The sequence below is a fragment of the Suricata suricatta genome, chromosome 6 (genome assembly GCF_006229205.1).
Source record: "Suricata suricatta isolate VVHF042 chromosome 6, meerkat_22Aug2017_6uvM2_HiC, whole genome shotgun sequence".
Lineage (NCBI taxonomy): Eukaryota > Metazoa > Chordata > Mammalia > Carnivora > Herpestidae > Suricata > Suricata suricatta.
Genome location: NC_043705.1, coordinates 90085994 through 90110364, shown reverse-complemented (window position 1 = coordinate 90110364; position 24371 = coordinate 90085994). Strand labels below are relative to the sequence as shown.

The 24371-nt window shown below is 46.7% G+C and overlaps 2 long non-coding RNA genes across 2 annotated transcripts; one reads left to right on the top strand and one right to left on the bottom strand.

Annotated features, from left to right (window-relative positions):
• Nucleotides 1–4057: 4057 nt before the first annotated feature.
• On the top strand, nt 4058–6473 carry LOC115294221. Its single transcript, XR_003909772.1, has 3 exons — nt 4058–4399; nt 4486–4548; nt 6319–6473. It is a non-coding gene; the product is annotated as an uncharacterized LOC115294221 (long non-coding RNA).
• A 5027-nt stretch (nt 6474–11500) lies between these two features.
• LOC115293591 lies at nt 11501–15018 on the bottom strand. Its single transcript, XR_003909511.1, has 2 exons — nt 14807–15018; nt 11501–11720 (listed from the first exon to the last, which is right to left on the bottom strand). It is a non-coding gene; the product is annotated as an uncharacterized LOC115293591 (long non-coding RNA).
• Between the last annotated feature and the right edge of the window lie 9353 nt (nt 15019–24371).

The following is a 24371-nucleotide window of genomic DNA, read 5'->3' as shown; positions in this document are numbered from 1 at the left end:
CAGGGCCTCGAAGGGGCTGGCTCCAGTGTCAGACTGCCTGAGTTCCAATGTCTTTCCTTCACTTTCTGAGTCTGGATTCTTCCACAAGTTATCCTCATGTGACTCAGTTTCCTCATCTGTCAAATGGGAACAACAGTGGTTCCTACATTTGGGTCCTTGTGAGGATTCATTGAGATAGTCATGTAAAGTAGGTCCAAAGGGTCTGGCCAGGATGGAGCTGAGACTCCGTAAAGGTCGACAGTCTCTCTACTCCTGCTCTTGTCAGTAGTAGTATTGTTTCAGAGCAGAAGCTTCGCAGTGTGGGGCATTGGGACCACCTGCTTTGCCTTGGAATCAGATGGCCTATTTGCATCTGACTCAGCCTTTGAGGGGGTGATCTTCAGCAAGATGGTCACAAACCCTTTACACCTCACTTTCCTTGTTCACAAAATGAGGCTAATCCCTTCACTGCAGGGCTGTGTCTGGATTCAATGAACTGGGGGGCATGTGTGTGTGTGAAGACACCTAGCATGTTCCCAGATATGCAGAAAGTATCTAATAGGTGATACCTTCCCCTCCTCTTCCTTACACAGACACCCACACACATACACACACACACACACCTAACTTCTATTTTGATCTTGGCCTGAGGCTGACAAGCCCTGGATTAGAGATGAGTGACAATGTTGGCTTTATCTGCTCTCTCAGAGGTATTGGGAGGGCAGAGAGTCTGCAGTATGAAAACACTTCCCATTTTGAGAGAGAGAAATGATAGGATTATCAGACTTAATTCTCTCATTTCATTCACTGAGGACTTTTTTGTGCACTGGCCTTCTGACATTAACTCATTTCACACACACACGTGTGTGTGTGTGTGTGTGTGTGTGTGTAAAGGGGAAATGAAGGATTTCTTTAAAATCACACAATACATATTTCCCTGCACGTATTTTTACTGAATGCATCATGGCTGTCTCTCTAGAGCAAAAGAAAAAGAAAGTATTCATTATTGACGTAGCTGCTTAATCCAACAGTCTGGTTGTACCATAGTTTATTTAGCCTCTCTGTGATTGATGCATATTTGTTTTGTAGGGTTTTTCTAGTCCCCTCTCAACAAATAGAACCCATGTGGTGATAATTATCCATGTCCTTGTAGACTTAGTTTTCATTCCTACTGGTCAGAGTCCCAGAACTGCAGTGTCAGATCAAATGAAAGTAGTCTTTTTACCCTTATTTGAGGAGTCAGAGATTTATTCACTACAAAGTAACGACATTCTAGAAAGCCTGGAGGTTCGGCAAGAGGGTGGGGCCTATGTGTACTAAGTGTGGAGCATTCATCTCCACGGGCCATCTCTTCAGATCTTCCCATGAATTCTAGATCAGGGGAGCAGGGGTAGGGAGCGCCCATCATACAGCGCCCATCATACAGATGTGGACATGGAAGCATCGAGAGAGGAAAGCACTTGCCCGAATTGGGGGATTCTGAGACCTCAGCCCATCTCTCAGGAGCCAATGAGCTGTCACCATGTCACAGTTGCCCCTGCAGGTTGGGCCATAAGCTGAAGATATTCTGGAGCTGGAAGACCAGAGACACTCCAAAAGTGAGAGGGATCTGCTGCGCCACAGGTGAGTAGGGCCTGAAGGTCATTCCTCTGCTCAGGAACTATCAGTGTTATTGCGTCTGTGTGTTTCTTTTCCCTATTACTGCTCCATCCACATCCTGACCAAGTCCACCTTTGGCCAAAACACAGAGGAGATGCACCTGTCTAGGAAGCCCAAGGATGCTTGCGTGGCCTCTCCGTCTTTCTTGTCTCTGCAGACTGGGGAAGAAGTGGGTGCTTGGTTCATGACCTGTGGGCCCCCCATCTCAGGGGGCCAAAGGAGCTGTCTGAGCACAGTGGGAATCCTAGCATTTCTCAGACCCAGAAGCCCGAGGGACGAGAGTTCTCGGGCAAGGTTGGAGTCTCGGGCCCGGGAAGGAACTTCAGGCTTCTGGACATTCAAATAACTAATTTGAATGGTGAAGAAAGAGACAGATTAGAGATGGAACAGGGTGAGGGGGCACCCTGAGCAAGATCTAGAGGCCATCACCGGCCCATTCTAGTGGACTATTTGAATCTTATTTGACTAGTGGGGTAGAGAGTTGGTCATCCTCTGATGACCCCACTTTGATTCCAATTTCTGAGCAGTTGTCCTGAGTAATAGTAGACATCTGAACTGCACCTCTGGGTTTGCAGAGCCCTCTTCATCCCACACCATCTCACAGAACACTTGCAAACAGTCAGTGAGGCCAGATGCAGGAGATCTATGTTTCAGATAAGGAAACTAAAAGAAATAGATATGGAAGGTCCAGCTTCCAGGGACCTCAGGAGTCTGAAAACAGATTGCCAGGAAACCTTAGACCCAGCCCCTTCTCTTCCCAACCTACCCCCCACCCCCGCCTGCCAGAATGCACAGCCACATGGACTCTGGTCCGACCAGGAGGACAGAACCGTCTCTGGCAGTGGTTGGGGTGGAGGGGAGAACAGAAGGCTTAGCTTTCCCTGTTATCTCCAAATGTTAAAAAAAAAAAAAAAAAAAAAAAAGAGAGAAGTCTAAGCATTTCAGTGTTTTTTATGTGCCAGGCCCCCAGCCCCAGCGTCCAAGGCAGGCCCCCTCACGAGTCCACGGTCATCCTGGCTCTTCTCCTTGGCTGTGGCCTTTGCTGCTTCTCTAACACATGCTTGGTTAGAACCACACAGCCCTGAGTTCTGATACTGTTTCAGGTACTGACTGCTGTGTGCCCTTAGGCACATCACTTTACCTCTCTGAGCCTCAGTTCAGGTCGTCATTTGTAAAGAACAGACAAAGGAAAATTGTGAAGAGATGGAGTGGGGGGAGGATACATAGAACAGTATCTATAGGCCCTTCTGTGGTCCTTCTGTTAGGTTTTCTGTTGCCAGCACAGAGCCTGCACAAAGGACAACTGGGCAACTGGCTAAAACAACAGACCTGACTCCAAGGCTTGGGGAAGGCCCAGGAATCTGGCCCTGCATGAACCCTAGAACCACACAGTGGTGAGCCATTTCCTTAGGCAGAGAGGCCAGAGGAGTCCAGGTGCAGTTCTAAGGAACATCCTGGTCTTTGACAGACTCTGTCATGATGCACCCCCCCCACCCCCCACCTGCATAGCTGGGTCCTGCCACTTCCCAGGCTGCAGTGGCCTCCCTCACTTTCTGGAGAGCTGGCAAAGGGCACATTTAATCCCCCCAGGGTACCTGGAGCAGGGCAGCCCCCATTTACTGAGCGGAATGGAAACGGCTGGCCAGGGAGAGGGGATTTCAGGAGGAGGCCTAGCATCCGAATTCAGTGCCCCTCTTCTTCCATCTCCCTCGCAGCCCAGTCCTGAGTTCATCTCCAGGCACAGGCACCTTGTGTCTCAGCAAGTCAGCATTCTCCCCAGAGCGCTCCCATAGCTTCCTGGGGCACTGGATTCCCAACCCAGACAACCTAGGGTTTCCAAGGCTCCTGCTGCCCCCTTGAGGCCAGCTGCTCCTGTCATGCTTGGAAGTGGCTGGGGAGAGTCTGGAATGGCCCAGGGGGTGAGGGAAGTACAGAGGTTCTGCTCCTACATGAGGCACCACTGCACTAGTGCCAACTGGGCACCCAGAGCCCGGGCAGAGCACCCCCCCCACATGGCAACAGGGTGTAAGTGAAAGGATCTACACCTTGCATGTTGGGAAGATTCCTGCCACTCCCCTTGACTTCACCATCTGTAAAATGGGAAAGTGATAATTGAACCCATTCATGGCCTTTGAGAGAATAAGATATTACTTGGCCACTAGGAGATAATAATTATTATAATTACAGCTACGTTATACTGAGTACATATCATGAGCCTGGCACTGTGCTTTCCGTATATTACCTCATTAAATCCTCCCTAGAAACAAACTTCTGAAGGAAGAACCATTAGCACCCCCATTTTACAAACAAGAAAACTGAGGCTCAGAGAGAGCTGGCGATTTGCCCAAAGTTATACACAGTGAAGGGTCGGGTTGAGCTGGAGTCCCGGTCTGTGTGATGTCACAATCCATGGCGTTCTTCACCCACCCTGCCTTCCTGACTCCGCAAGTTTTCACCTCCACCGGCACCTCCGCATCTGTCTCTCAGCTCCCTCCCCTCCTTCTCTCATCCCTTCTGACTTCTCTGTGCCTCGAGTTGATGGTCAGCTTCTCTAGGCCAGTGTTCTGGCACCGCTGTACTGGCCCAGGGAACACCCAGGTCTCTGCACAGAGCAGTTGTGCTGCTTCCTCCCTGGTTGAGAGCTGGCGGTGGTGGCTCACAGAGCGCTGCTCCAGAGGCCGGTGCAGGTGACCCGGGCCAGAGCCATCGACAGTGTACTGTGCTGCAGACTCGGGGGGGAAGCAGAAATAGAACAGTCCAGGTTGGTGGCCAAGGGGGACGCACAGGAACACCCGCCCCGTGGCAAGAATGGCGGCTCTCAATTATTAAGTCCCAACTCTCTTCCAGGCATCAGGCAACACCTCTCTCACAGGATCATCTGAGGTAGCTTGTATGGGTCCCATTTTACAGGTGAGAAAAGCAAGGTTCAAGTTCACAGAGCTCTGAGATGGGACTGTCTGGGTCTGGCTTACAAACCCCGTTCTATCATCTTGCCTCCTGGGTCATCTGTGGGAATGTGCCCCCTGGAGTGAAGCCTGTGTCCTGTGGCTGAGCAGTCACCATGCCCACTGCTGAGGACCCTGTGTGTGTGCCCCCGTCCCGTGTTCCCAACTCAGACACTGGAAGGGCCTCCCCTAGAGGCAGCCAGGGAGGGGCTCTGGGCTCAGTGTACCTGCATGCTTGTTCTCACTGTGGTAAGATGCACAGACTAATGGGGGAGGCTTCCCAGCACAGCCCAGGGGCTCAGATTTCCTGTCTCCACCTTGTCCAGGCACGATGGCCTTCCAGAACACTGCTCGCTGTACTTATGAGGTGGGGGAAATGGGTACCGACCTCCCAGGATTGGTGGGAAGATCCAAGGAGCTAAGGTGGTTGTGCGCTGACCCGGCACGAGCCCTGACAGGTGGTGGGCACCAGCCAGGGTAGTTGCCATCATACCACCGACTCACCCATCACCTTGCACTGATCTGGAGTTTCTGTCTTTGAGAACAATAGAATGGGGGAAATCACTGGGGAATGGTTAATAACACAACCTAATAGTTAGCCAAGATTTTTCAAAACAAAGGGTGTTTGGGACCAAAGAATAAACAGAGTTGGGAATTGCTATCCTTGGGTCTTCATGCTGACATGAGGGTCTTGGGGGGCAGGGAGCAAGGAAATGTAGTCTCACAAAATGGCTGTTCTGAGATCTGTCCTGGAGTCTGCCGGAGGTCACAGGGAAAGGACGCAGCATTGTACTATTTTAAGGGCAGTTATGAAATGGCCTCTGCTGACTGGTTCCCAGAACGCCATTCTTCTTTTTTCCAAGCCCGGCGTGCTGGAGACAGTGATTTGGAAATAGCCTTGTTCCTAATTCCGCACTTCCTTGTTTCTGGCCACAGTCCCCATTCTGCCCTGGGGCATGCTCTGGCCATGAAAGCCTCAATCTGGGAGTCCTGAGGCCTGGGTAATAGCTCCTGCTGGCAGCCAGCTGGCTGTGTCTCCCCGCCCCCCAGGCAAGTCAGACCACTTCTCTGGACCCCTGTCTGCTCCTCAGTAAAATGAAGGAGTTGAATTAGATGATGAGTTACCGACAACCTTGACATTCTTGCGTTTCTCTTCAATACATACTAAACTATTGCTTTCTCTTCCTGGCCTCTAAGAATTCAAGTGTGACTGAACTATTTTTGCACCCCCCTGGGCCTAGTGCAGGGCTTATTAGAGTGGAAAGGAGGACCTGGTGTTCTAGACCTAACTTGATCATTTACACACCTCGCTGAACCATTTCTCCATCTTAAATTGTGGTCTAAGACTTCCAGCATAGCGCAGTGGGAGAGAATGCTTACAAAGCTCCTGACACACCCTAGGCCCTCAGGAATTCTTTGTGGAATGACAGGGCCCACAAAGAGGTGGTTTGAACTAGACTATTGGCTTGCTCTGCCTATCCAGGGACCATCAAAGATCTAGTCCAGCGAAAGACGTACTTCCTAGCGCCAGTCAGCACACCCGAAGTAAGGAGCTCTATTACTTTCCATGATGGGCTGGTTAAGAGCTGCAGACTTAAGCAAAAACACTGGTTTGTTCTCAAAACTAGAGCTGAATCCTTTACTTGGGAAGAGAATTTTCAGAGGAGCCAGCAGTTCTCTAAGGAAACAAATTTTTCTAATTCTGGACAATCGGGCCCTTTCTCTCATATTCTAGCACCTTAGAATCCAAGAAGGTTCAAGATGGAAGGCATCTTAGGGAATGCTAGCTCAACCTCTCATCTGATGAGTAAAGAAATTGAAGATCCTGAGAGGGAAAAGGGGTCCCAGGTAACACAGGCCATTGTTAACTCAATTAAATGATGAAATTCACTCTTACTGTGAAGTACCGTCTTTTCTACTACAAGCTTCACTCTCACACATATGGGCCCATGTAATGACCCTGTGAGGAGGATGGCAGGGTCTCTGTTTGGTGGTTGAGGAAAGCAGGACGCACGGGGTCGGAGGGATCTGCCCGTGAGCTCCCAGCTTCGCCTCCTGACTGCTGTGGCTGGCCCCGGACTTCTCTCCGTTGCTGTGGGAGGCGTCAGACTGATTTCGAAGGGAGGTAGATGTGCTTGGGAGCCCTGGGCCCAGAAGGTCAGCCTGGGGGCATGGAGGGGAAGGTTTAGGGGTGACTGTTGAATATGGGTACAGAGCAGTCACTCCCAGGCTCTGGGTCAGAGAAAATGGACTATGCCTCTTGAAAGGTTTCCCATGTGCCTAGGCCCACACTGAGTATCAGAGGTGTCATCAAATGTGGCCCCTGTCCTTAAGGAGCTAACGGCTTACCTGAAGGGACAGCAGCAGCTTCCGTGAACCTACTGGAGAAGAGTTTTCAGCAACAAAAACAAGGAACTACCTGATACATACAACAACAAGGAAGGCTCTCAAAAACATTATGCTGACTGGAAGAAGCCAGACACACAGAATGCTTACTCATGGTTCCATTTATATGCAACTCTGGAAAAGGCGAAGCTACAGAGCTGGGAGGCGGAGCGGTGGCTGCCTGGGCCAGTGGCAGTTGACCGGGATGAGGCACAGAGGGGCTTTTTGAGGTGATGGAAATGTTCTACGTCTTGGCTATGTTGGTGCTTACACACTGAATACCTTTTTGTGTAGATTTGTCAACATTCATTGAAATATACTGTACAGAACTTATGCCTCAGTAAAGTTGATTTTTTGAAAAGACACAGTCCTTGCTTTCATGGAGCTTACAGTCTGGTGGAGAACACAGACATTAAGAAAGTTATCAGGTACCTTAATGCAAAATGCTTGTGACTGGGATAAGACTTATGAAGGATGTTCTATGGAGTATGAGCTGTGTAATAAGGACAGAGTCAATTTAATAGACAATTTAATAGACAAGGAAAGCCTCCCCCGAGGAAGCAACATTGATGTGCATTCAGAAGGGTGAGTGGACATGAACCTGGGGAGATGACTGTGGTAGAGGGAACAGCATGTGTCAAAGGCCTGTGGTTGAAGGGAATCCAGTAAGGATCACATAAAGAAGGACAATGAGACTGGCATGGGGGGGAAAGAAGGGAGGTGCTAGGAGATGGGCCTCAGGAGGTGAGGCCATAGAGGAATGCTTTGGCCTGGATAAAAGTCTGTACTTTTCCTGAGAGAAAAAGAAACCCATTGGGACACTTTAAGTAGTGGTGAGGTGGTGATGTGATCAGCTCAGTTAATGAGTTAACACCATGGGGTTAGTCCTCCCCTCCCCTCCTTCTGGCTATAAGGTTCTTGAGATTAGAACAAAGCTTTAACAATCTGTGTAGCCACCACAGTAATTCAGCAGTAGGAAATATAAACTGAGGGACAAGAATTGCTTTGAATGAATAAATGAAGAGCGAATGAATGAACCAATTTTCTCAGCACCTAGATATCTACTTTTCTAAAGTCCTCTAATTAAATGGTAAATTTAGAATTTCTTCTCCTCAAAACGAAGACATGATACCAAGAATAACAGAGGTACATCTCCATATTGTCCCACATGGACACCCACTGCCAAGGTCAAATCAGACCTGTCTCTTCCCGTCACTACAGACCCCTCAGCAGGTCAGCCAGTGACCTCTGGAGGCTTCTCCACCCGTGTGGTAGCCTCATTGCCCTACATCTCCACTGGACACACCTGCAATTCAGATGCTACCTTCCTCCAAGCACATGGCCAGGACATCCACCACTCTTCCGTGTTTGCCAGAAATCGTCTTCCTGTCTCAGAGGCACTGGGAGACGGTGCAGTGTCCTCGAAGACCCAGATCAGTACCTGCTCCTCACCAAGCCTTTCCTGCCCGCCTCAGCCCATCAGCTACCATGGTGGCCCCTGCCCGTAGGAGAGCACTTGCCTTGTAATATGTTTACCTTGTTCCTTCCCTCTCCCAACACACAGTCCTCTAATGCTGCTGAGTAGCAGTGCTTGGCACAGAGTGGGACCAACAGAACAGAAAGGAATGAGGTGGGCTGAGCTATAATGAGGCTTCCACAGATCCCTAAAAAAAGGCAGTTGACCAGTGGGACAGGGAGAAAAACTACCAATATTTAGCCTCTCTCAGGGCATTAACCAGTTTGGGAAGGACATGAAGGTCCATAAACAGAATTTCCCCTCTACTTTGAGTTTCCGTGTTCCTCTTGCTGAACCTCTGTTGTTTTTGTCTCAGCTTCCCCAGAATTCTGACCTTAGCCCATGAACACGTGGTGTGCTCCTCTTGGCTTTGGTTGTGCAGCTTCTTGGGGCTCTCCCGGATCCCACTGGCCCACCCCTCTGCCTCCCCTTGCTCTCCATTCATGACCCTCTTCCCTTCTGCCAGAGCAGACCAGCACCCTGTCACACTCACAGCAAGGGAACCGGGAATGGCCCTGCAGTGTTGTGTCACCACCGCTGGCTGTGGGTGGAATCTCCTCCACCAAAAGACACAAACTGCAAAATGACAAAAGTTGCAAGATCTTGCACCAAGAGAAGGGTCCATCTTCCCCTGATGTTCCTTGAAGCAGATTTATTTCTCCTTTGATGTTTTCATGAACATGTAGATTTTCTTTCCAGCAAGACCAAAGGGTGAAGACATTTAGGTCGAGCTTAGAGGGGAAATACATGGCTGGTTGGGGCAAGACTATCAGCTTTGAGATCAGATCAGGGTGGGTTTAGACCCCAGCTCTGTCACATCTGTGGAAGTCTGACTTTTAAGTAGCAAGTGTGGTACCCAGAGCCGTGGTGACAAAGGTGATTTGAACTGAGAACGGACTGTTTGCAAAGCACCTCGCTGAGCCCTGGACGTGCAGCTTCATTTGATTGCCACAGTGACCCTGTGGGGAAGGCTACATTCACAGGAGAGGACACTGAGGCTCCAAACAGACATGGTTAAGAAATGCAGAGAAGTTCCTCCCTAGCATTATGATAACTACTTTGATAGCCTAAGCTCTAGGATCAGACCTTGCATCTTGTATCAGAAAGGGTTTTATCTCCTCAAATGGACTCTGATTTTCTTGATGAACTGATTTGCATCTCCTTCACCTCTGTATCTCCCAGCCCAGTGACTTGTACATTTTAGGGGCTCATGAAATAGCAACCGATGAACACAAAGGTGTTTGGAGAGTACAAAGCTCTGGTTTTTTAATCATCTCTCTTCCCCTCTCCACCCATTAAAAAAAAGTCATTTTAAATATGAATTCTCCATTATAAAAGTAAATATATCAAATGCAGAAGATTAAAAAAATATAAAGATAAGGAGAAAATAAGTCCTCTATGATCTTGCCATCCAAAGGTATCATTTTGTCTTATTTCCTTCCTCTTCCTATTCAGAGATTCTGTTATTGATCTTTATCTAAGAGGTTCTTTATAAACATTTACTTATTCAATTAAGAAGTATATTTGCACATTGGAAATGGGAGGAAAAAAACTGAAAAATAATATAAGTTACTCAAAGTATCACAACCAAGAGGTAACATCTTTGGCACATTTTGACCTGACTTCTCTGCACTCCATTCTGAGGAAGCCTAATGGCAGAGGAGCAGCCCCCCGCCCAGGCCGACATTCAGAGGAGCCAAGGAGCCTGTGCGATCCACGAAACCAGACTGCATAAGGCAGGAGAGTTTGTTCGGCTGTGGAACCTAACACTGAACGCAGGAAGTACAGGATTTCTGACTTATTCTTAATGATGGCAAGGGATTCCATTATACAGCTGAATGGAAGATTATGAACCAGTTCTAAGTTGTGGGGATACAGGTGGTTTTCGATCAGTCATGTTTGCAAGCTCTCGTGAAATAAACGTCCCCGCTGCCCCTCTGCAAACAGGCTCTCTGGGAACAGAGGCACGGATAGACTTAACCAGGGCAGACACATGCACTATCAGACGCCAAAGTCTGAGTGTCACCCACCTTCCATCGCTGTTCTTTTCAGTATAAGCCAGAGCCACCGTGGGCCTGATAAAGCCGACGGATTTGACTCATCTGTAGGAGCAAGTTTTCGACACGGAAACGACTCAGCGGGCTCCCTCGAGGAGCCTCTTGGGACTTTCCTAGAGTGTCAGCTTCCAATCTCCCCTGTGGACAAACACGTGAAAATCAGACAATAAAAAAAAAATTAGAAAAGGAAAATTTTAGAAAGTTTTTTTTAATGTTTTATTTATTTTTGATACAGAGAGAGACAGAGCATAGCGGGGGAGGGTCAGAGAGAGAAGGAGACACAGAACCGGAAGCAGGCTCCAGGCTCCGAGCTAGCTGTCAGCACAGAGCCCGACGCGGGGCTCGAACCCACAAATGTGAGATCTGACCTGAGCCGAAGTTGGAGGCCCAACCGACTGAGCCACCCAGGTGCCCCGAAAAGGAAAATTTTAAAACTAGTACGTATTCAGGAGTGCCTGGGTGGCTCAGTCAGCTAAGCCTCTGACTCTTGGTTTTGACTCAGGTAATGATCTCACGGTTCATGAAATTGAGCCCCATGTTAGGCTCTGTGCTGACAGTGTGGAGCCTGCTTAGGATTCTCTGTCTCCCTCTGTCTCTGCCCCTCCCCTGCTTTCTCTCTCTCACTCTTTCTCTCAAAAATAAATAAAGAAATAAACATTAAAAAAACTAATAAAAAATATGCGTACAAGAAAAATACTACAACACTTCAGAAGAAGCAAAGGAGAAAAAGAATAAAAAGCAGTCTCTCTCACCCAGGTTCCCCAGTGCCTTCCCTGGAGCAACTATTACCCACAGTTTTTTTTATGTATCCTTGAGGAACCATCTACACTTCACAATCATCTCTATCTTTCCACCTGTTACTTGCTTGGGAGCTATCTTTCTTCAGTCAATGTCTATGGCTAGCTCCCACCCATCTATCCTTCCATCTCAAAAATAAGGAATCTTTAAATGAGCGTTGATCACAAATAAAACAGTTTAGAAGGGACTTCAGGAGGTAGGACCCTGGGTCCCCAGCCCAGCCACGATCCTGCCTGTAACTTTGGCCAAGATGCTTTACTTCTCTCTGCCTCAGTTTCTTCATCGAAGGGAGCTGTGAATGTGTCTTGAGAAGTGGAGACACAAAGGCCAATGTGAGTCCTGAGCGGGCTGTCCGGAATGGAGAGTCCTGTGTCCCGCCATCTGTGATGAGGAAGGACATCAGTGAGGTTTCCCACCCCAGTGAGGGAGCAGGAGGGGAGAACGGGGGGAGCAAGGTGGCTGAGGAGAGGCCACCTTCGGCACAGGTCGGTCACATTGGCACCCCTCAGCCCGGCGGAAAGGGACACAGTGATCTTCATAAACATGACCTCACCTGTTTTGTGGGAGATAAGGTGTTTGCTAAACTTTGCTGCAAGAGCAGGACCTTCCGCGTGACCACCACCAGGACAGCTACCTGCTCAGACCGGCTGCGGGGGCCTCCAGCTCAGCTTGCCCAAAATACAGGAACCAGCAAACAGCACTGGGGTATTTATTGTAAATAGAGATAAATGCTCTCAGGATAAAGGACAAAGAGGTCATGGACGGGAGAGGGACGGTGGCCTCCTCGTGGGCCAGTGTGAATACCTTGCAATCTGGGATTCAGCCCCCTCCTGTAGCACTAGCTCACTTTGGGAGTGCCCTTTGGGACTGGGGCTCGCATCAGGGCCTCCACATGGCACAACCCCATTGGGAGACATTTACATAGAATGCCATGTGAAGGGCGCCCCTGGAACTGTGTGGTGGGGCAGCCTGCAAGTGCACAAGGAAGTTGCTCCATTCCTTGCCAAGCAGGGTCTCTAAGATCCTGAGAAAGCGGGTTTGGCCACCGCCTCTCTTCCCCCACCATTTACCCTTTTCCTCAAAACAGCAGGGTTCTTGGCTACATGATGTTGGCACTGGGCAGCCAACTTAGACCTTTTCTTATCAGAGCAAGACCTCCCTCTAGGTCCCACACCTCCATGCTCAGGACACCCAGGGCATAAGCAAGAGGCACTCACTGAAAGAATGTTCCCTAACCCTCCACACAGTGTGGAAACATTGCAATGGAAAGGTCTTTGATGATTCCTGGGGTGTCCTGGGCATAGACAGTGGACCAGGCCATGATGTGTCTTCCTTTTCAATTCAGGTTCCTCGTGTGTAAAAAAAATGGGGAAAGGCTAACATATCCTTGCAGAAAAAAATGTGATATGATTGAAACATTTGCATTTAACAGATGAATACTTCCACATATGGAGTGTGTATCACTCATTCAGAGGTGATATCAAAAGTCTGGAATTGGAAGGCCTTCATGATCATTAGGCCTAAGCCAAGTGCCCCTTCTACACTATCTTCTAAAACTGAAGGATTTAACTCGGTAAGAAGTGATGTCCCCATCACTAGAGGCGAGCACCGCGAAGTGAGTCCCACTGAGAGGAATCTGTGTGGGCCTGAGACTGTTTGGGAAACACGAACCACAGGACATGTCCAGCACCAATGGCATTCCTGGTTCTAAATCTGGGCATGGAGAAGTCCTTCCTGCTGGTCTCACTTGACTGAGAGCAGGAACAGAGTCTGGGAGGGCACCCCAGCCGGGACAGTGTCTCTGGGGCAGCATGGCACTTGTGTGTATACACACACATGGTGTAAGAGTTGGTACATACACACACACACATATACATAACTACATACATGTACTAGATCTATAACTATATATGTGTGTATATGTGTGTATTTATATACATATATATGTATGTACATATGGCATAAGAGGTATGAGCCATGAGCCATCCTCTGAACAACTGGGGGCTTTGGGGGAAAGCTACAGGTGCTCACACATCCCCTTACCACTCCTGAGTATAATTCCCAGGGTCTCCTGAGCAAGGAAAACTAAACTGCTAAGTCAAAAAAACAAGTATCAGATGGAACTTTCTCTTCCTTTCCCTTCCCCCTCCAGCTCTGCAGTTCTGCAATTAGTACCCTATAGTACCTTCCACTCTAAACCCAAATGCCTGACCTATCCTGATAGTGTTAGAGGCGTAGGCTTGGGGCACCCCGTAGCTCAGTCAGTTAAGTATTCAACTCTTCATTTCATCTCAGGTCATGATCTCACAGTTCATGGGATCAAGCCCCACACTGGACTCCATACTATCAACACAGAGATTGGAATTTTCTCTTTCCCCCTCTCTGCCTCTCTCTCCCTCTTTCTCTTTCAAAATAAATAAATAAACTTAAAGAAAATAAAATAGAGGCATAAACTTGGAATCTGGGGACAATCATGGATAAGTGACCTCACTTGGAACTTAGGTATAGCCTCTGTGCATATGCTGTTTGGAGGTCTTACTAACTCTGACCAACAGAGTCAACAGACAGATAGTACCTTTATAATAATAGATACCATTTATGAAGCCCTTAGTATTTGCCATTTACTTGCTGTGTGACCTTGAGCAAGTTACTTAACCTCTCTGAGCCTCAGACTCCTTATCTGTAAATTGGAGGAAATAATAATACCTATTCACAGAGTGATTGTGACAATAAAATTAGCTCATACATTTAAACACACACACACACACACACACACACACACACACACACACACACACACACATACACACCAGGACAGTGCTGGATACAGAGTAAGTGCTTGATATAAAATGTTGTTAAGTGCCCCTGTTCCTCCTCACCACGCATTGACCCCTCTGCCTGATGTTACTCCATCCTCTTGCCTGTAATATCACGCAAGCTTTGCATGTTGGGGTCTCCTGTATCTCAGATCCTCTTTCTGATTAGTTCATTGTCCTGATGGCCATCAAGGTTCTCATCAATGTAATCATTGGTCCTTAGCTATTCGAAATTCTGTTGAATCCGGAAGTCCTGTCTCTGTCCTCATAGGCCCTGTGCCCATCTGTGTTTGGCTTTAACATTCTGTGCTTCCTAATTCCGTTTCTGGGGCCTAATTATGATTACACAGCTTCATTACATAGAGTTGATTTTAAGTAATGGCCCTAATTAAGAGTGAATTTTAATTAAGCTTAATCCAGAGCCTGCCTCCGATTGCCAGAGCTCTGCTGCCTGAGAGGAGAGCCTGCCCGTGCACAAAACTTCAACCTTCATGCTGCTGAGCCATCTTGGCCAGATGGGTTTGCTTGAGTCTCTGGGCTCAGGAGCACACTTCTCCCCAGGCTGCAGGGGTTATAAACTGTGACTCCCTTTTTCTCCCACCTAGCAGCAAACTCAGAGCCCCAGCAATAAGAAAACAGAACACAACTAACCTCAAAGTAAGAGAACTTGACTTCCCGAGGCTCCACCAAGGGGTCAGCGTCTGTGTTTTAAGAAATAGAAGCCCACTTTTTTCCACTGCTCAAAATACCACTTTACAGATGAGAAAACTGAAGCTCAAGGAAGCTAAGCTCACAGCTGTGAGGGCAGAGGGATGGCTGGAAGTCATAGCTGTGAGTCTGGGAGAAGCCAATCTTCCTCCAGTTTCCTGCTGGGCCACTGAAAGCAGAGCATGCCAGGCTTTAGCATTCAGATGCTGTGCAGGTGAGTTTTGCCACAACCACAAACATCATTTACTCAATAGTAAAAAACATGTTGAGGCACCTGGGGGGCTCAGTCAGTTCGGCATCTGGTTCTTGGTTTAGGCTCAGGTCATGGTCTTACGGTTCACGAGTTCGAGTCTGCATAGGACTCTGTGATGTCCGTGCAGAGCCTGCTTGGGATTCTCCCTCTTCCTCTCTCTGCCTTGTGAGTTCTCTCTCTCTCTCTCTCTCTCTCAAAATAAATAAATAAACTTTAAAAAATAGTAAAAAAAAACTTAACCCATTTGTCTTAAAATAAAACTTTATATCCAAGCTTAAAAGGTGCCATCAATCAAAGATTATCATAAAAACAAAACAATAAAAAATAAAACAATGTTATTAAATGTAAACCGGAAACTGTTACCTTCTAAAGACACAAGACTCAGGCCTGGTCTTTTTTTATTTAAAAAAAGAGAGTTGAGAAAAATGTTAAAGACAAAGCATCAAACGAAGGCTTTGCTCTTTATGTAAGCAGAAGGATTGACAGACAGTCGGAAAGATAACCAAATGTTATTATGGGATTCAATATTATTGAAAGTCCTGTCCAACTGCCACCTAAAATCAACTCCCATTTGTCCGGCACTTTGGGTGACCCCAATCTAAGCCAGTTGAGCTCACTCTTCTAGCTTTGCGTCTGAGTGATAGATACTGCCCCTCAGTTCCTCCAAGGGTGACAGAGTTCTACCTCTCCCTTCCCTCAGCCCTGGCGCAAGGACAAGGTGTGGGCATTCCTTTTGTGTTTCAAGTGCAAACACAGTGAAATCAATATGCTCTCAGAGTGTGGGTTGCAGGGGGAGAGGGGGTTGGTTCAGCTGCAGAGAACAGACCTGACTGCCCTTGTCTTCAATGCCACCCACACGCCGGGCTTTTTTATGATACCGAGGTTCCCACCTTAGAAACTCACCCACGGAGAAGTTAAGTTCCTTTTTTTTAAATTTTTAAATTTATTTTTGACAGAGAGAGAGAGAGAGAGAGAGAGAGAGAGAGAGAGAGAGAGACAGTGTGAGCAGGGAAGGGTCAGAGAGAGAGGGAGACACAGAATCTTAAGACAGGCTCCAGGCTCTGAGCTAACTGTCAGCACAGAGCCTGGCACAAGGCTTGAACCCACAAACGGGGAGATCTTGACCTGAGCCGAAGCCAGATACTCAACTGACTGAGCCACCCAGGCGCCCCCAGAAGCTAAGTTCTAAAAGCATTTTGGTTCTTCTAGAAGAAAATGGAAAGTGAAAAACAGGATTCAATTACCTTGAAAATAAAAGGGGGCAATTTCTCTCACAAATGCCATACTTAAAGGTTCAATTTGGAAACAGCTGTTCAAACGAGTCAGGGGAAAAAAAGAGAAAATCCTTTATTCATCCCCTTCTGTCTACCCCTTCTGATGGAGTGCATCTTCCTTAGACTCAAAAACAGGTAAATGGTCTTGAAATATAATTAAACAAGCACTTAATTTACTAATCCAAGCCACAGAACTTTCCCATTAAAGGTTGAGGGTCTAGAAACCCATTTGCCTAAGCTAACCAGCAACCCCAAAATCACCACGTTTGAGGTGTTCTTACAAATGGAGCTGGAGCAGGGACTCTCTGCTCTTTTCCAAGGGATTCAGGGTAAAGTTACAATCAAACCCTTTAGACAAGACTCTCAGATGTAGCTGCCTGAGACAATCCTACTTCCTACACCTGCGAAACGTCACTAGGAGAGAGAAGAAGAAGAAGAAGAAGAAGGAGGAGGAGGAGAAGAGGAGGAGGAGGAGGAGGAAGAAGAAGAGGAAGAAGAAGGAGAAGGAGGAGAAGGAGAAGAAGGAGAAGAAGAGGAAGAAGAGAAAGAAGGAGGAGAAGGAGGAGAAGGAGAAGAAGAAGAAGGAGGAGAAGGAGGAGAAGGAGAACAAGGAGATGACGATGACAGCTTGGACTGAAATAGAAAAACATTATGGAAATTAACTTGTACCAGCCAACCAGACAACATAATCCCACAACATAATGGGATAATAATATTATCCCATTAAAACCACTCCTCTTTCATTTCATATTTTTCTTCATGTTTTATCCCTGGCACTGGAGTGGTTGTGTGACCACTACTGATGGTTCCTTAAGACATGCTTAGCATATTGTTTCCTGCCATGAATAATGACAGCTGCAGCCAGACGGCCCAGGGGATGGATTTCTATTCTGCAAGTTACCAGCTGTGGAGCTTTAGGCTTCAGTGTTCCCATCTGTGCAATGGGGTAATAGTAGCACCTACCTCATAGGGATTGTTGTAAAGATTACATGACAGTGCTTAGCACAATGCATGGCCCACAGTCAGGGTTCAGTGGACAGCAGATAGCTGATATTAAACCTGGCTCAAACTTGTGTCATGGTTTTATCTCAGAAACTACTGACTTGCCTGTTGAAAGAAGAGGCTCCTAAGCTCAGAAGTATTCAGAAGACCTGCAGGAAGGTGGTGAGAGACTCAACTCCTTCTCGAGTCTCTGAGATGCTTCTCTGTCCTCCTTTCAGTTTTCCACCCACAGCATGGGCCAGCGAGCTCTGGCCAGAGCTGAAGCAGGTGCCCGTCGCTTTCTTGAGGACCTGCCTGGCGGGATGGGGCCATATGCAACACATGAAGGAGGCATGTGCTCAGACCAGCTCCCTCCTGGAAATCCATTTTGATTGTGGATCCAAAGAAAATCCTTCCAGGCTTCATGTCCACCTGCCAAAGCCTGCACACACATGGGCACTTCCTTCTCAGCCTAGGGATTTATACCAAGCAATAAAGTCCACAGAATAGAGAAATGCAAATAGATTGTAGAATATAATATTATCATTGTCAACATAAAAGACTTTTATTTACTGCCCCCCCCCAAAGAAAATACACTATAGTGTCATTTGTTTCAGGGAATGCAAAAAAGGTTTCAACAACTAACAGGGCATGTTTCTGAGCAAAATATGCCCCGTATATGATGTCGGAACACATATTGTCAGTGGCCACTTGGGCGTCTGTGTTCTTGCAAACAAACCTGTAGAATCAAGCTAGAGAAGGTCACTTGCAGCCTGCCTCTCTGAGCCAGAAGCCACCTACCTCTGTCCACAAACAAATCAGATAACATAGATTTAGTCAGAGGCAGGCCATACTCAAGTCGCATCTCAGGACGAGGTGTTGCTGACTTGGCTTCCTGAGGAGCTAAATGCAGATGTGTGAGATTCTGAGCGAATGGGGGTATGTGGTTGCTTGGGGCAAGGGGACTTTGCAGCAGAGAGGAGAGGAGGCAGTGGCTACCCCTCACCTGTTCTCTCGGATGTATCCCCCACACTCACGGCTAAAGGCCACTCTGTCAACCCTCTTGTGCCACAGGATACTGACATCTAACGAGACCCAGTATTTCTGTGGATTTGGTTGAATATTACTTAGTTATTTTATTGGGGATTTGGGTGTCATATTAGACCTGGTCACAGTGATACTTCTGTTTCTGCCTGAGAAGGAAGGATCTGGATTTCTAAGGCTTTAAAGAGTAGTAACTACCTGAATGACATTTTCTGTAAAAGTATATTCTTTGCTGATTCTGCAGGAGTCCTAAGGAATGTGCAGATGTTATTATAGCCACTCTACAGATGAGGAAACAGAGGGTTGAGAGAAGTAAAGAGCATTATCCATGGTCACCCAGCCTGTAAGAACAGAGATACAAATCAGGTCTGTCTGACTCCAGAGACGTTGGTTGGTTCTGAATTCCATGCTAACCTGTCGGCCCCCCTCCTCCACAGAAAAGACCCTCCTGGGTGCCTTGACTTGGGCAGGTCACTCGATCCTCACATTTGAGGTAGGCATTATGATTTCAACTCACAGATGGGGAAACTGACACTCAAGAGAGGAAAGCATTTGCCCAAGTCACACAGATATTACAGAGCGTGACCAAGATTCAGACCCCAAGCCATGATTCCTAATCCCATGGGGTATAAAGTGACAGCTAGAAAGAATGGTCATTCTCCCTTCTCCAGATCACCACATTCCCTGTGAGTTTTATAAGTGTCAGCAGCCAAATCAATAACCTCACTTCACATCCAAGAAGTCACATTTTTTCACCTGCAGTACATTTGGGCAAAGAGTGTCCCCCATGTCTGAGAAGATAGTTTAGAAAGGAGTCCCTGGCAGTCCCCACGATTTTTGCATCCAGGGTGGGCTGGAGCCAGGGGAGGGGGCATGATAACAGACTTCAATTAAAGAAGGGAAAGAGAAAATCCCAACCCAGAGAAGAAGCTGGTCTTCCAGCTCCCAGGGATCAAATGCCATGATCTTCCTATCTCAGTCCTAACCTGTCCATCACAGAGCTCCCTTGGGCTCCCACTATATGACAGGGCCTGACGCATGGTGAGCTTCATCGGTTTGCCTTTACTGGGTCCCATCATCACAGGGAGATCAGAGTGGGAGAAGATTCATTTACTCAGGCTACAAATATTGGTGACCAATGAGATTGGTGACCACCATGTCATAGGCTGGGGATCCAGTGGAGAGTAACACAGTCATGTTCTCTGACATCTGGAGTTTATATCCGAGTGATGGAGAACAGGTAAGAATTAGGTACACAGATAAACCAGACTGGCTATCAGACAGCGCTAAGTGCCAAGAAGATATAAAACAGGGAGTGTGTTATCGGGGGACAGGGGGTAACATTGGATGCAGAGGTCAGAGAATGCTTCTCTGAGGAGGTGATGCTGCTGAGACCTGACTGCTGGGCATTCTGGGCAGCCCCGGAGAGCTCCATTTTCAGAGGTCACCACGTCAGAGTTTCCACAGGAACACGAAGGTCACAAGGATCCCCAGACTCTCTCTAATTTCAATCAACAATGAATCACAGTGACTCTGCAAACACCGCCATTCCTCCTCCAATCCCCACCACCCCCACCACACCCACAATGGCAATCTGTTTGACCAACAGAGAAACGATTATTCCAAAACAGACTTGGTGAAAAGCTGCCATGGGGAGGGTGGGGTCTCCTTTCATAGCCGTCATCTTTGGGGATCCAGAACTTCTCAGAACAGCCCCTACTATAAGGGCTTTGCCCCTGGAGTTCATTTCCACAAAGTGTGCCTTTTGAGAATTCTGCATGATTAGGGAAATGGAGGCAGGAGGCGTTATTACGCAGGGAGGCTAGCTGGGATTTGCATGGAAAATGGGACCAGGCATTGCCTGAACACCTGTATGTGCCAGCCTTGCGTTGGACACTTCACTTCCAACATGTCCTTCAATCCCAGGAGGAAGGTGTTAAGAGCTCCTTTATGGGGCTCCTGGGTGGCTCAGTCCATTAAGCATCTGACTCTTGATTTTGGTTAAGGTCATGATCTCACAGTTTGTGAGTTCAAGTCCTACATCGGGTTGTGCACTGCCTGTTTGGAATTCTCTCTCTCTCTCTCTCTCTCTCTCTCTCTCTCTCTCTCTCTCTCTCCTTTGCTCTTTGCTCCTCCCCCCACTTATTGTCTATCTCTCTCTCTTTCCAAATAAATAAATAAACTTTAAAAAAAGAGCTCCATTTTGATAGCCAAGGATACTGAGTCTCTGAGAGGCCAAGCTAATTCTTTGGTCACCCAACAAGGAAGAGACAGAGCTGTACTGATAACATTACATCACTAACACCTTATTAATCACAGTATGCTAATTACCTTAATCAAATGCGCTGAGCATTTACTAGGTCTGAGGCTCCTCATCAAGTGCCTTAGCATCACACATGGCTTCATGGAGTTCTCACCATAGATTATTACTGCTCCCATTCAGCAGATGAGAAGACCAAGGCTCAGCACATGAAATAGCCTGCCAGGGGTCACTCTGTCCCTAAAGTGAGAAAGCCAAGATTCAAACCCAGATATGTCTGATGCCCCCTTTTTTATTTCAGAGAGAGAGACAAGATGGGAACATTCCATATTAAAAGAGACCAAACAAATATGACAACTTAAATGCAAAGCTTGATTCTTGACTGGAAACTGCCCTGAAGGGAAAAGTGCTATAAAGTACATTTTGTGGTCAACTGACAAAATTGGAATCTGGATGGTAGACTAGATAAAAAGGCTGTATTGACCTTGAAGGTATAATGTTGGTCATTCTGCTGTGATTATGTAAGAGAATGCCTTCATCCTTAGAATACACACAGTACAGTATGTGGAGGTCAAAGGCAACTTCTTCATATGGCCCAGAAAAAGTGTGTATGCAAGTGTACAGTGTGTACAGAGAAAAAAGGGCAGATGAGGCAAAATGTTAATAGATGAATCTAACGTGTCTATTTACTTTTCTGTAAGTTTGAAACTACTTCCAAATAAAACGTCAAAAAGAGAAAAGGAGAATGAAAGGAATTGTCAGATGTTGTATGATTAGCTAAAGGTATTGCTCCAAAGGTGGTTGGACCCTTTTCTGTGTCCTAATTCTTCCCCTCTGTCTGAAATTCTATCATTATTAATTCATTCCTTCAGCTTTACATGGCCAGTGTTTAAATGTATAAACCTTTGAGAGTTATTAGTCATTCAGATCTTAAGCAGACTTACCTGAAATATTAATACTCACCATTATCTATTGAGTGCTACATGCCAGGCATGGTGGCAGATACCTTCTCTACATTGTCTCACTTAATTGACCTAGTAGTCACAAATGCCATAAAGGATAGTTACTCTTAGTATCCTCATTTTAGAGACCCGGAAACCTGGGCATGAAGAGTGTCATTTCTGGCCCCAAGTGCTTCAGCAAATAGAACACAAAGCCCAGATTTGAACTGAGACATGTCAGAATCAAAAGCCCAAACTCTTCAGTTCGATAAAAGTATAATATTTGAAACAAGCAAACGGTTTTCTTTCATAACAGAATAAACTAGATACCAATTAATACACCAATTTGCATTTTTTCCCAAGATGCATGCCTGATTTCCTAACCTCTACTCAGTATTCCAGGCACCCTTCTTATGTGCTGGGTTGGTAACCTTCATTTTCTGAAAAGTCATCTTTCAAAGGTATATCATGAATGACTTCCTGCCTTGGGACATTAGCTGGCTTTTGAGCAACCACAGGGAATTTAGAAATCCCTGGAAACTTACCAGGTGCTGACATTACCATCATCAGGCATTCTGACTTTCTCAGGCTGGTCTCCTTATCAAATGGCCAGTCCCGCTGTCAGACCACAGCTCATAATTGGTGTGCCAGAAAAGGCTGACATCAGTGGCTGATGGACGGCTCATGAACATCCCAACACAGAGTTGCCCCCTTTGGAAGTTCCCCCACCACCCCAGGAACCAAATATAAACTCTTGCAAAGCATATAAGTCCCTGAAAAATCAGGCCTTAATTCTCTAGTTTTATCTCTTTTCACCCCCAATTCAGATCAGATCACCCTAAAGTTCTAGCATTTCCCTGAAAAGTGTCTTATTTTGTCCCATATTTTGAGCAAATACTTTTCCTATGCCCAGAATGCCCCTTGTCCTAATTCTAACTTTCCTGCTAAACTTTGGTTTGTTCTTTTTGTCACAGCCTAGATGTCACTTTCTCCAGGAAGCTTTCCCTAAATCCTAGACTAGAGAAGTGCCTCTTCTTTTTTCTTTTAATGTTTTTTTTGTTTATGTGTTCTAACAACTGCTCGACTTTATTTTTTTTAATTTTTTAATAGTTTATTTTCAAACTGGTTTCTATATAACACCCAGTGCTTCTCCCCACAAGTGCCCCCCAGCATGACCATCACCCCTTCCCTCCCTGCCCCTTCAGTCTATGGTTCATTTTCAGTATTCAATAGTCTTTCATGATTTGTGTCCCTCACTCTCCCCAGCTCTCTTTCCCCCTTCCTCTCCCTATGGTCCTCTGTTAGGTTTCTCCTGCTAGACCTATGAGTGCAAACATATGGTATCTATCCTTCTCTGCCTGACTTATTTCACTTAGCATGTTTATTTTTGAGAGACAGAGAATGAACAGGGGAGGGGCAGAGAGAGAGGGAGACACAGAATCTGAAGCAGGCTCCAGTCTCCGAGCTGTGAGCCCAGAGCCTGATGCAGGGCTCGAACCAACAGACCGTGAGTTTTTGACCTGAGCTGAAGACGGATGCTTAACCAACTGAGCCATTCAGGTGCCCTGAAGTGCCCCTTCTAGGAGATCTCCAGAACCAAGATACCAGCATGTTTGGTTCCCTTGTAATCTCTTGTAAAGGCCCATCTCTCACCCTTTTAAGTTCTTCATAGTCCAGTGATGCGAGAATCAATGTTTCTCATTGTTAACCAGAGCCTAGTACAGAACAGTGACTCAGGAAGTATTTGGTCCATGAATTAAAAAACAAAAGGAAAAGTAAAGAGAAACATTAAATTGAATTCTCATGTGCACTGATGACGGCTTTACATTAAGCCCATGATTCTATAATTGAGAGGTTGAAAAACTAATTCAGGCCCTGGTCAGACAGACCTGGTTTTAAATCCCAGATCTGCTGCTCTGCGTCTTGCAGGGAGTTACCTAACTTCTCTGCACCTCAGTTTTCTCATCTGTAAGATGCACATAAGCACTGTCTGTGTGTCACAGCTTTATTGTGACTATCACACCTTAGGCCCAGGGAGCTCTTAGCACTGTCCCTACCTTGGCAAACACTGGCCACTATGATTGCGATTTGTTATGTTATTATAATTATTATCATGATTATTGTTGTTAAAGCTGTATCAAAAGCAAAAGAATCAGACAGATATTCAGTGGGCTGCTGCCATGGAAACCTGACTAAGTACCTAGAGGTGGAAAGGAATCTTCATCCAGAAGTTTGATGTCCCACAGCATCTGGGCCGCTTGCCTCAAGCAGAATCTACCTCCACAAGGTTCCTCAAAAAACTATCCATAGAACTCCCCTATGACCCAGCAATAGCACTGCTAGGGATTTACCCAAGGGATACAGAGGTGCTGAGGCATAGGAGCACATGTACCCCAATGTTCATAGTGGCACTTTCTACAATAGCCAAATCATGGAAAGAACCTAAATGTCCATCACCTGATGAGTGGATCAAGAAGATGTGGTATATATACACAATGGAGTACTACATGGCAATGACAAAGAATGATATATGGCCATTTGTAGGAAAGTGGATGGACCTTGAGGGTGTCATGCTAAGTGAAATAAGTCAGGCAGAGAAGGACAGATACCATATGTTTGCACTCATAGGTCTAACAGGAGAGACCTGGCAGGGGACCATGGGGAGAGGAAGGGGGAAAGAGAGCGGGGAAGAGCGAGGGACACAGATCAAGGGAGACTACTGAATACTGGAGATGAACCATGGACTGAAGGGGGA